Source organism: Macrotis lagotis, chromosome 1 (assembly GCF_037893015.1).
Source record: "Macrotis lagotis isolate mMagLag1 chromosome 1, bilby.v1.9.chrom.fasta, whole genome shotgun sequence".
In the NCBI taxonomy this organism is placed as follows: domain Eukaryota; kingdom Metazoa; phylum Chordata; class Mammalia; order Peramelemorphia; family Peramelidae; genus Macrotis; species Macrotis lagotis.
Genome location: NC_133658.1, coordinates 498011999 through 498022045, shown reverse-complemented (window position 1 = coordinate 498022045; position 10047 = coordinate 498011999). Strand labels below are relative to the sequence as shown.

The 10047-nt window shown below is 36.5% G+C and overlaps 1 pseudogene; it reads right to left on the bottom strand.

The window, feature by feature from the left end:
* Positions 1-7747: 7747 nt before the first annotated feature.
* Positions 7748-8747, bottom strand: LOC141520574 (Golgi to ER traffic protein 4 homolog; annotated as a pseudogene).
* Between the last annotated feature and the right edge of the window lie 1300 nt (positions 8748-10047).

Genomic DNA, 10047 nt, shown 5'->3' with positions numbered 1-10047 from the left:
GGTGAAGGAAATATAAAAATAATCAAAGAAAATAGCATGTTAAAAACCAGTTTAGGTCAAATGTAAAAAGCAGTCCAAAAGGTCAATGAGGAGAAGACTGTCTTAAAAAGAATGTCATTTGAATTGGTCAGATGGAAAAGGAGATAAGAAAGCTCTCTGAAGAAAATAACTGTTAAATGTAGCTTGGAGCTAAGGGAAACTGATGGTTTTGTGAGAAATCAAGAAACAATAAAACAAAATGAAAAGAATGAAAAACTAGAAGAAAATGTGAAATTTCTCATTGAAAAAACTGATTTGGAAAATAGATCCAGAAGGGATAATTTTACAATTATTGGCTTACCTGAAAGTCATGACCAAGAAAAGAACCTAGACTTTATTTTCCTAGAAATAATTCCACAAATGCCTTGTTATCCTAGAAGCAGAGGGTAAAATAGAAATTGAGAGAATCTACCAATCACCTCCTAAAACAGATTCCCAAATAAAAACTCCTGTAATATTGTAATCAAATTCCAAAACTCCCAAGTCAAAGAGAAAATATTACAAGCATTCAGAAAGAAACAATACAATTACTGTGGAGCTACAGTCAGGATTACACAGGACTTAGCAGTATCTACATTTAAAGGCTCATTGGGATTGAAATACGATATTCTGGAAGGCAAAACAACTTGGATTACAACCAAGAATCATTCACTCAGCAAAACTGAACATCCTCTTTCAGGGTAGAAGATGGACATTCAATGAAATAAGGGACTTTCAAACTTTCCTGTTAAAAGGACCAGAGCTGAATAGAAAGTTTGACTTCAAGTACAGGACTCTGGTGAAACATAGAGATGGTGAATATTATGAAGGGAAGGGTAAATTATGAGGGACTTAATGGTGTGAATTGTTTGTGTTTCTGCTTGCAAAGAAGATACTGATAACTCATATGAACCTCATTTATTAGAGCAGTTAGAAGGAGCATATATATGTATCCAATGCTCAGGGGAGGGAGCTGAAATCTAAAGGTACAATATAAAGAAAGAGTCAATGGGTGAAAAGGAAAGTGCTGGGAGAAAGAAAAAAGAGGTAGAAAAAGTTAAGATATTTCATGTGAAAATCAAGAAAAAGCTTCTGCAATGGAATTGAATTGGGAAAGGTGAGGGGGGGAATGAGCAAGCCTTCATTCTTATCAGAAGTGCTCAAAGAGGAAATAACAGGCACATTCAATAGGATAGAGAAATCTATCTTGCACTGGAGGAAAATGGAAAGGAAAGGAATGGGAGAAAAGGGACGGGAGGCAGGGGATGGGGGAATATAGGTGATAGAAGAGAGTTACAGTTAACAATAGCAATTGTGGGAAAAATATTGAAGCAATTTCTCTTATGGACTTATGATAAAGAATACAACTCATCCTAGAGAAAGAGTCTCTGAAGTAGACTGAAGTACATTTTCTTCCCTCCAACTTTTTTATTTTTTTCATTTTCTTGTGGTTTCTCTATCATTTTTTGGGGGGAGGGAGAATTATGTTTATTTTCACAACAATAATATTGTAGTAATGTGAAAATAAATCATAAAAATAAAATAAAAATAAAAACTGTTCTTTCTCCTAAAAAAATAGAATTGGGCAAGTAGATGCTAATGATTTCATGAGATATCAACAAACAATGAAAAAAGAAGAAAATTTGAAATATTTATTGGAAAAACTTGACTTGAGAATTAGATTGAGGAGAGCGGGGCAGCTAGGCGGTGCAGTGGATAGAGCACTGGCCCTGGAGTCAGGAGTACCTGAGTTCAAATCTGACTTCAGACACTTAATAATTACCTAGCTGCGTGGCCTTGGGCAAGCCACTTAACCCCATTTGCCTCGCAAAGAAAAACAGACCTAAAAAAATTTACTGATCAACCTGAAAGCCTAAACTTTGTATTTTAAGAAATTATAAAACTCTCCTGATTTCCTAAAATCAGAGGATAAAATAAAAATTGAAAGAATTCGCTGATCACTTCCTGGAAGAAATCCCAAAATGAAAGATCCCAGGATTATTATAGCCAAATTTCATTGCTCCAACATCAAGCAAGCAAAAAGAAACAATTCAAGTATGATAGAACTTCAGGATAATTGAAAATCTAGCAACTTCTACATTAAAGGAATGGATGACTTGGATTAAGATATTCTGGAAGATAAAGGAGCTAGGATTACAACTAAGAATCACCTACTCAGCAAAACTAAATATAATCCTTGAAGGGAAAAAATTGATATTTAATTATTGGAGAACTTTCAAACAATACTGATTAAAAAGACCAGAGATAAGTAGAAAATATGACTTTCAAATGCAAGGCTCAAGAGAAGCATGGTAAGAAAAACAAGAAAGAGAAATCATAAGGGATTTAATATGATTTACATTCCCTCATGGAAAAATGATTCTTGTAACTTAAATTGAATAGATTAAGTATACAATTCATAATTATTGAATTAACATAGTATTCAATTGTTTGATAAACCCCCAAATTTCAGATTTTGGGATAAGAGCTCAAAAAAAAACCAACAAAAAAACCTGTTGGAAAAAAAACTTCGCAGAAACTAGGATTATTCCATTATCCCAAACCATATTCTGAGATAAGACAAAAATGATTACATGACTTAGACACAAAGGGTGATACCATAAGCAAATTAGGGAAGCAAAGAAGAGTTTACTTGTCAGATCTATAAATAAAAATGGATTCTGATTGCATGAAATTATAAGTTTTGTACGAACAAAACCAATGCAGCTAGTATTAGAAGGAAAAGAGAGAATTTTTTTTAAATCAGCAAGTTTCTCTAATAAAGGCCTCATTTCTCAAATATCTAGAGAAATGAGTCAAATTTATAAGACTACAAATCATTCCACAGCTGATAGATGGTCCAAGAATATGAGAGCAGTCAGGTGGCACAGTGAATAGAGAGCTAGGCTTAGAGTCAAGAAGAACTGAATTCAAATATAGACTCAGACAATTATTAGCTCTATGACTCTGGGCAAATTACTTAAGCCTATTTGCCTTGATTCCTCTTCTGTAAAATGAGCTGGAAAAGAAAATGGCATACTACAAGTATCTATGTCAAGAAAATTTTGCATAGTATCATAAAGAGTCAGACATGACAGAAATAACAAAAATAAATGATTATATGGTTAATACCTAAAATATAAGATTTTCCATGGTAAGGCTTTATAGTTTAGCTGCAGAGAATTACTGACCCCCAATTCAGCCTTGATGTATGGGGAGAGGAGATGAGTAGGATTGATCTTATGCATATATTTAAAACAACTTGAGGGGTGACTAGGTGGAGCAGTGGATAGAGCACCCGCCCTGGAGTCAGGAGTACCTGGGTTCAAATCCGGTCTCAGACACTTAATAATTACCTAGCTGTGTGGCCTTGGGCAAGCCACTTAACCCCATTGCCTTGCCAAAAAAACCTTAAAAAAAACCCAGCTTGAGTATTTAAAAGAACTTCTGAACCTTCTTTTTCTCTCTCTTTTTTCCTCTCACACAGCTAGGTAATTATAAAGTGTCTGAGGCTGGATTTGAACTCAGGTACTCCTGACTAAAGGACTGGTGCTCTATCCACTGCGCCACCTAGTCACATCCTGTTGAACATTCTTAACTGGTCCTGGCCAGACTGTCAAGGCTGTACTTGATTAACTTTGCCTATCTCTTTAGGAACTAGCCATTCTTGAATGTAAACAACATAATTCTTGGGGTTTGGGGAGGGGTGGCTCCCTTCTTGGACAACATGGAAAATTTAGTTTTCTTCCCCCCCAAAATTGGCAAGAAGCCTTCTTTGATCTCAAGCTATATAAGATCTAATTAGACCTTAGCTTAATTGGAATCTCACCCATGGAGAGGAAACTCTGCCTGGTACCTTCCCTATCGAGACTCTGGAGGCTGTACCCTGGGACTCCCTAGTCACTGTTGATTCAGATGTTGAAATTCCCCCAAATCAGTGATTTTTTCTCTTAATATTGATGTTTATGTAGGCTTTGCTCTTCTTATTATATTAGGACTTATTGGTTACTTTTGCTGTAAAACTGATTTATTTCTACCTGTTTTATAATCACATTATTAAATATAGTTTTTAGTTTTGTTGGTATGAATGTGTCATTTTGTAGGAATGAATTGAAACCAAAACTCATTAATCAAACAATGATATGAATAGATAATTTTCAAATGAAGAAATTTAAGGTATATGTAGCCATATGAAAATGCTTCAGATTAAATTGCTTACCAGATACATCATTCTAAAATGATTATTCAATGTGTATATCTATCTATCTATCTATCTATCTATCTATCTATCTATCTATCTATCTACACCATCTTTGAGCCTTTTGTTACTGTTCAAGTTGATCTGGCAACTTTTCCTGAATGCATTTTTCCTTATTCTTATAATCCATATCCTTATAAAAGTTTTCTATTAATTTATTAGTGGAAACTCATCCTTCACATGTGGGAAATCAAATAATTTCAAGTATAAGATGGATTTTAATTGAACAGTGAGTGCCAAATATAAAACTACTTTGTTTTCTGTGTATATCATCATGACAATTGGCTAACCAAAGTACTAAATTTCCTGGTCTTAGAGGTTGCAAATTTCTTTTTCTAATAAAGATGCTTTGTCCTGATCATTTATTTAAGGTTTTTGCAAGGCAAACGGGGTTAAGTAGCTTGCCCAAGGCCACACAGCTAGGTAATTATTAAGTGTCTGAGACCGGATTTGAACCCAGGTACTCCTGACTCCAAGGCCGGTGCTTTATCCACTATACCACCTAGCCGCCCCCTGATCATTTTCAAAAAGAAAAATTTTTGTTAAAATGTTCTTTTACCAGAGACAATTGTCTTTGAGATCATACTGAAGCAGGGTACAAGGAAAGAGCTATGCTGACCTTAAAGGTCATGCTCTTTGGGACAGGAACATAGGGCTTAGAATGCCACCCAATACACAATGGGTATTGTCTTAGCCACTTCTTGTGGGGCCATTCCTGTAGAATACATATTGGAGAATACCTGGAGCAGATGCGAAACCACTCCCCAAGCACCTTGTCCAACCCACTAAGGAGATGCATTTAAGTTAGGTGTTCCAGAGTGATGCTCTCTTTTCTTATTTTCAAGATGGCAACTTTCTCTAAGCTAGAACCATGTTGTCCTGTTTATGCTGCTGGAGCTATTATAGCTTCAGCTCCATGTGGTTGGATTTATGTTAAGCTAAGCTTTTCTCCAGTCCTCTCCTGAGCTCCCTTGTCTTTCCTAGGTCTATGTTGTTTCTTTTTTTTTTCCATTTCAAATTCTAATTTATTGATTTATTACACCTCTCTGGATCTTTGTAGCTGTGAATTAGAATTCTCTGATTGTAGATTGCTCAGGATTCTTCCCACAACAACTGCATGTGATCTATTTAGGGACATGAGGAAACATTTAAGAAAGAAATCTATACAGAAATGGAATTAGTGGCAAGAAACAGAATGCTAACATTACACTTAGTACAATCACTCCACAGAGTCCAACCAGATGATGTCATATCTCTAACTTGCACACACTTTATAGGCTGAAAAGGTTTTATTGACAGGCTTATTACTGCACATGTTTAAATACACTACAGTAATGATACAAGGTACATGATTGAGTGATTGCAGTAGGGTCAATCTGCCCCAATACTATTATCTTATGAACATCTGTGCTATGAGGGGGTTTTAATATCTCAAAATCTTCTAATTAAAAATCAAATGAAACACCAAAGTTGATTTAAATGAAAAGACAAAGAAAAATTGCAGTAGGGTTGGTAATCAAGTCATTATATCAAAGCCTTTTTAATTCTCTAGAGAACCTGATGTGGGCATAATTGTAGCCTTTTTTTGGGTTACTTCTATAGCCCAAGAGCTGCTGGGAAGTCTCTTAGTAGTTGGATGGAATAATTTTAATTTTTACAGCAAGTATACAGAATAACATACATTTTTCAAGGCGTCTTTACTAAATAGAAGTACTTACATTAGTCTTAAATATCTTGACATTTCATCACACCAAAGTTTTATACTTATCTAGATGATTTCTAAGTATAGACATACTCTATACCAAGAATGAGGAAACAAAAAAAATTAATCATCAATGACAGCAGAAAATATCTATGCCAGTATGTTGGAATCAGAAAACCTGGATTCAAATTTAGACTTCAACATCTACATGATGTCTTGGGCAAGTTAGTTGACTCAGTCTCAACTGCAAAGTGAGTGATTTGGATGAAATGGCCCCTAAAATCTCTCCTAGAATCCTAGAGTGTTTGTGTGTGTGTGTGTGTGTGTGTGTGTATTGATATTTCTGTGTACCATTAGTGATCGATAAAGAAAAACATCTCACCACCTAACCTACCCTAGAGAAGTTCTTATCTGTGTTACAGACATGGGGTACATTTACAGCTTATTGAAATAAGCTAGCCCAGCCTTGGATAAAGAAGGAAGGCCTGGCAACTAAAGAGCAGCAAACAGCTAGTTGCTGCTCCCACCCATCAGAAATTTGGTGGAATATAGTACTCAGTGTTTTCATGTTGGAGAGAAGAAGGCTTAAAATGAGACATCCCCTCCGCATTTAGCTACTTCAAAAATCAACAGTGCTTCAAGTCCCAGTATAAAGTATTTATTTAAACTCAACAGTTAACACAAAGCCTTCCTTTAAATTCCATTTGTTTTTACAGTAAATAAAATTGTATTTCCCTCCTCCCCATGCATGATCACTGTGTATTAATCTATGTCTTTTAACTGTGAAAAAATAAAGTGTCCCCCCCCACCCTCTTCTGTAATTATATTGGTAATATCTGGCATACTGCACTGCATCATAAGGTGATAAAATGTAGACTTGCTAATTCCTGGTCTGCAGTTATTCCTGTAAATTCATGTCTTTTTTTTCTCTAAAATGTTAAGTTAAAGGAATCAATCACCCAATAAAAATAAATATTGCATTGAGATAGAAATGAAAAGTTCTGCGGTATCCCTTTTCTTTAAATGACATTTAAAAAGTGGTTGTACTTAGAGAAAAAGGCAGGGGTTGCTGGCTTGCTTTATTAAACACAACTGTCACCTTACACATGTACACAACTAACACTGTCAAAGTCCATCAAAGGCAGCTAAATCCCATGCATGAAGGAGAAAGATCAACAACATGAGAATTTATGTATAAAACCAGTAGGATGGACTTCAGTATCTTCAGTCTCTTACCTACATGCTACAAAGATTCATTCAAATTAAAGAAAACTCAGAACACACACATTTGAAAGGTAAAAAAAAAATCAGTTTTGATGGGCACAAGTTACGTTTTGATTTGAGATAGCCAACTCTTTTGTTTTCCAAAATTTGCTGCACTCCAAAAGGTAGTTAGCTTGATGTTATCTAGCTAATGAAATTCACCCTTTCTTTTGGCATGCCTTGAAACACATTTGGCACCAGGCTCAGAGAAAAAGCTAAAGACTACTCTACCTTTCAAGACATTCCTTTGTGACAGCAAAGGTTAAATGTGTTATTTTTCCCCCATAAGAAACTGAAACAAAATTTGAAAGGGTCAAGTAACAGTAATGCATGTGCTTTATTTTGTATTAATCTGAAAAGAAATACTGCATTTGAAACCATAAATGACTATATAACTCAATAAAAAGTCACTGGTCAGCATACTGAAAGGCTGCTAACAATCACTCCAATCAGTTCTTCTGGCTACCCTTTTTTACATAAATAATATAGACCAAACATTATAAACATCTCAGCAACCTTCTTTTAACAGAATGGAGAGCCCTCCTAGTTGTGAAAAACAGAATTTCAGGGCTCATATTCTGAAAATGTCTTTTGAGTTATCAAGTTGTCTGATTCATGCAGTTCCTAGTGAAAAAAGTTTTCAATCGAGTTCAATAGGACTGCTGTCTTCTTGACCATCTTCTGCATCTTCTTCCTCCCCTGATCCCATAAGACTGTTCAAAAGGTTCCCTAATAAGCCTCCATAGGATGATATCTGCTTGGGTGGTACTCCAAAAAAGAGCTGTCCTATTCTATCGAGATATTCATTGTACATAGGATCTCTCTTGAGTGAGGGCTGATACTGCTCACATAATACTGTAAATACTGTTAGTTTGCCTCCTTCAACAGCCAGCAGCAGAAACTAGATAAAGTTGAGTAAAGGTTGTTCAAATGGAGGTCCCTTCTGTATTGAAGGATGTTTCTGTGCATATGTTGTGAATACCACTGAAGCACTGCTTTTATTTTTTAAACAGAGAAACTGTAAGACTGCCTGTGCTACAAACATGTCCACCTCACTGTGATATCCTCGAGAGGCAGAATATTCTACTAACATATTTGCACATCCTTCTCCATCTGTGGAGTGCAGAAAATGATACCGAGACTCACCATAATTCTGTTCTTTCCATAGTGTGATAGCCAATAACTGGTGTAGTTTTGGATGACCCAATTTTCCTGATCCACCACTGGACCATTTCAGTGCTCTGGATACAAATGCCACTCTTTCTGGAGAATTTGGATCCATCAAACTGAACACTTTAGCCAAATTTTCCAATAGCTTATCAGTTACTTTCGCATCTGATATCTCCAAGGACTCTAAAACCAGCATGGAAAGATCGGCAGCACTGTTTTGTTGACTGTGACTGAAGAACAACAATGCCCCTGAGTACATTAGTTCTCTTGCTTCTATGTGTTTCCCTTGTGACATGTACCTGCAGAGGTCAAGGCCAGGAAGGACTGAAGGGGGTGGGGCGGGCCCCGGGGGCGCCGGGCTGCCGGGCCGGGGAGGAGCCCCGGCAAGGGCGAGAGCGGGGTCCGAAAGCCCCTTCCCTCCTCCCGGAGCCCCCTTCGGGGACCTCCCCGGCCTCTATGTTGTTTCTGTGAACATTGCACGATTGCAAAATAAAAATTCTGAGCTTTACAACTCTAGGACTAGTCCTGAGTTTTTCATCTTTACAGTGACATAACTCATTTCCCCTTCAACAATATTTTGACCAAGGGATGACATTGGATGCTTCCATAAAAATGAATGTTTACAGAAGGCATCAGACTTTTTCAGAAGAACTTCTTTGATGCCACTCCTCCCCCTCCCCTTTTGGTTTCCCTCAAGCCCTCTCATTTCCAAGGTTCATTCACCAAAGGAGACTGCCCTGTTGATCTCTGTCAAGGTGTCCATCTTTGTGCCTGCTATAGGCCTTATTCTCTTGCCCAAATTTACTGGCAATCCTATATTTGGTAGTGTTTTTACTTCAGAGTATGTCAGTTGATTCCATTAGGCCCTTCACCTGCCCATACCTTTTCTTTATTGATTTACAGTTGATACTGTGCAGCATTTTGATCAAAATGGGAGAAATGTCAAAAGTGAATGTTTTAACTTATATTTCTATAAAAGTGACTGGAGTTTCTCCTATTTCATATCCTCTATTGATCAAATTTGGAAATTAAGAAGAGTGGATGAAGCCCATCCAAAGTGCCCACTGGTAATTAAGTTTATTGCATTTGAGAAGGGTGCTTAGAGGTGACTCTCTTTAAGTAAAACAAAATAAAGGACTTGCCTTCTAATCTCATCAGAAACCCTGTAAGTATATATTTGCACTGAGAGTACTTATTTTTGCATACAATTGGGGAAAAAGGGTTTTCTTTCAATTGCTGTTTCTCTAAGAAGGCTCTACCACTGTCTTATTCCAATGAGAAATCTTTACAATGCTATTAAAACTTATATAGTTAATGCGGTCAATTCCCTACCCTATTTTTGGAGTAAGCATTTCCCATATGGAATTCTTCTCCTATTATTCTTTCTGTCCTGGCCTTCTGATTCTTTTTGTGGGTGAATAAACTCAGTCTCTTTTAATCAGTACTATTTGAGACTCAAGTGAAAGAATAACTCATGAAAATTTCAGATTTTTGTGGAACAACTGTATGGAATAGGTTAATCAATCAACTATTTGAAAAGCAACCAAAGCACAAACCAGCTCCCTAGTGTTTGCACCATGCCAGACAATATTCTCAGGGATTGGGATTAAAAAAAATGTCAGCAGTCTCTTTTCTC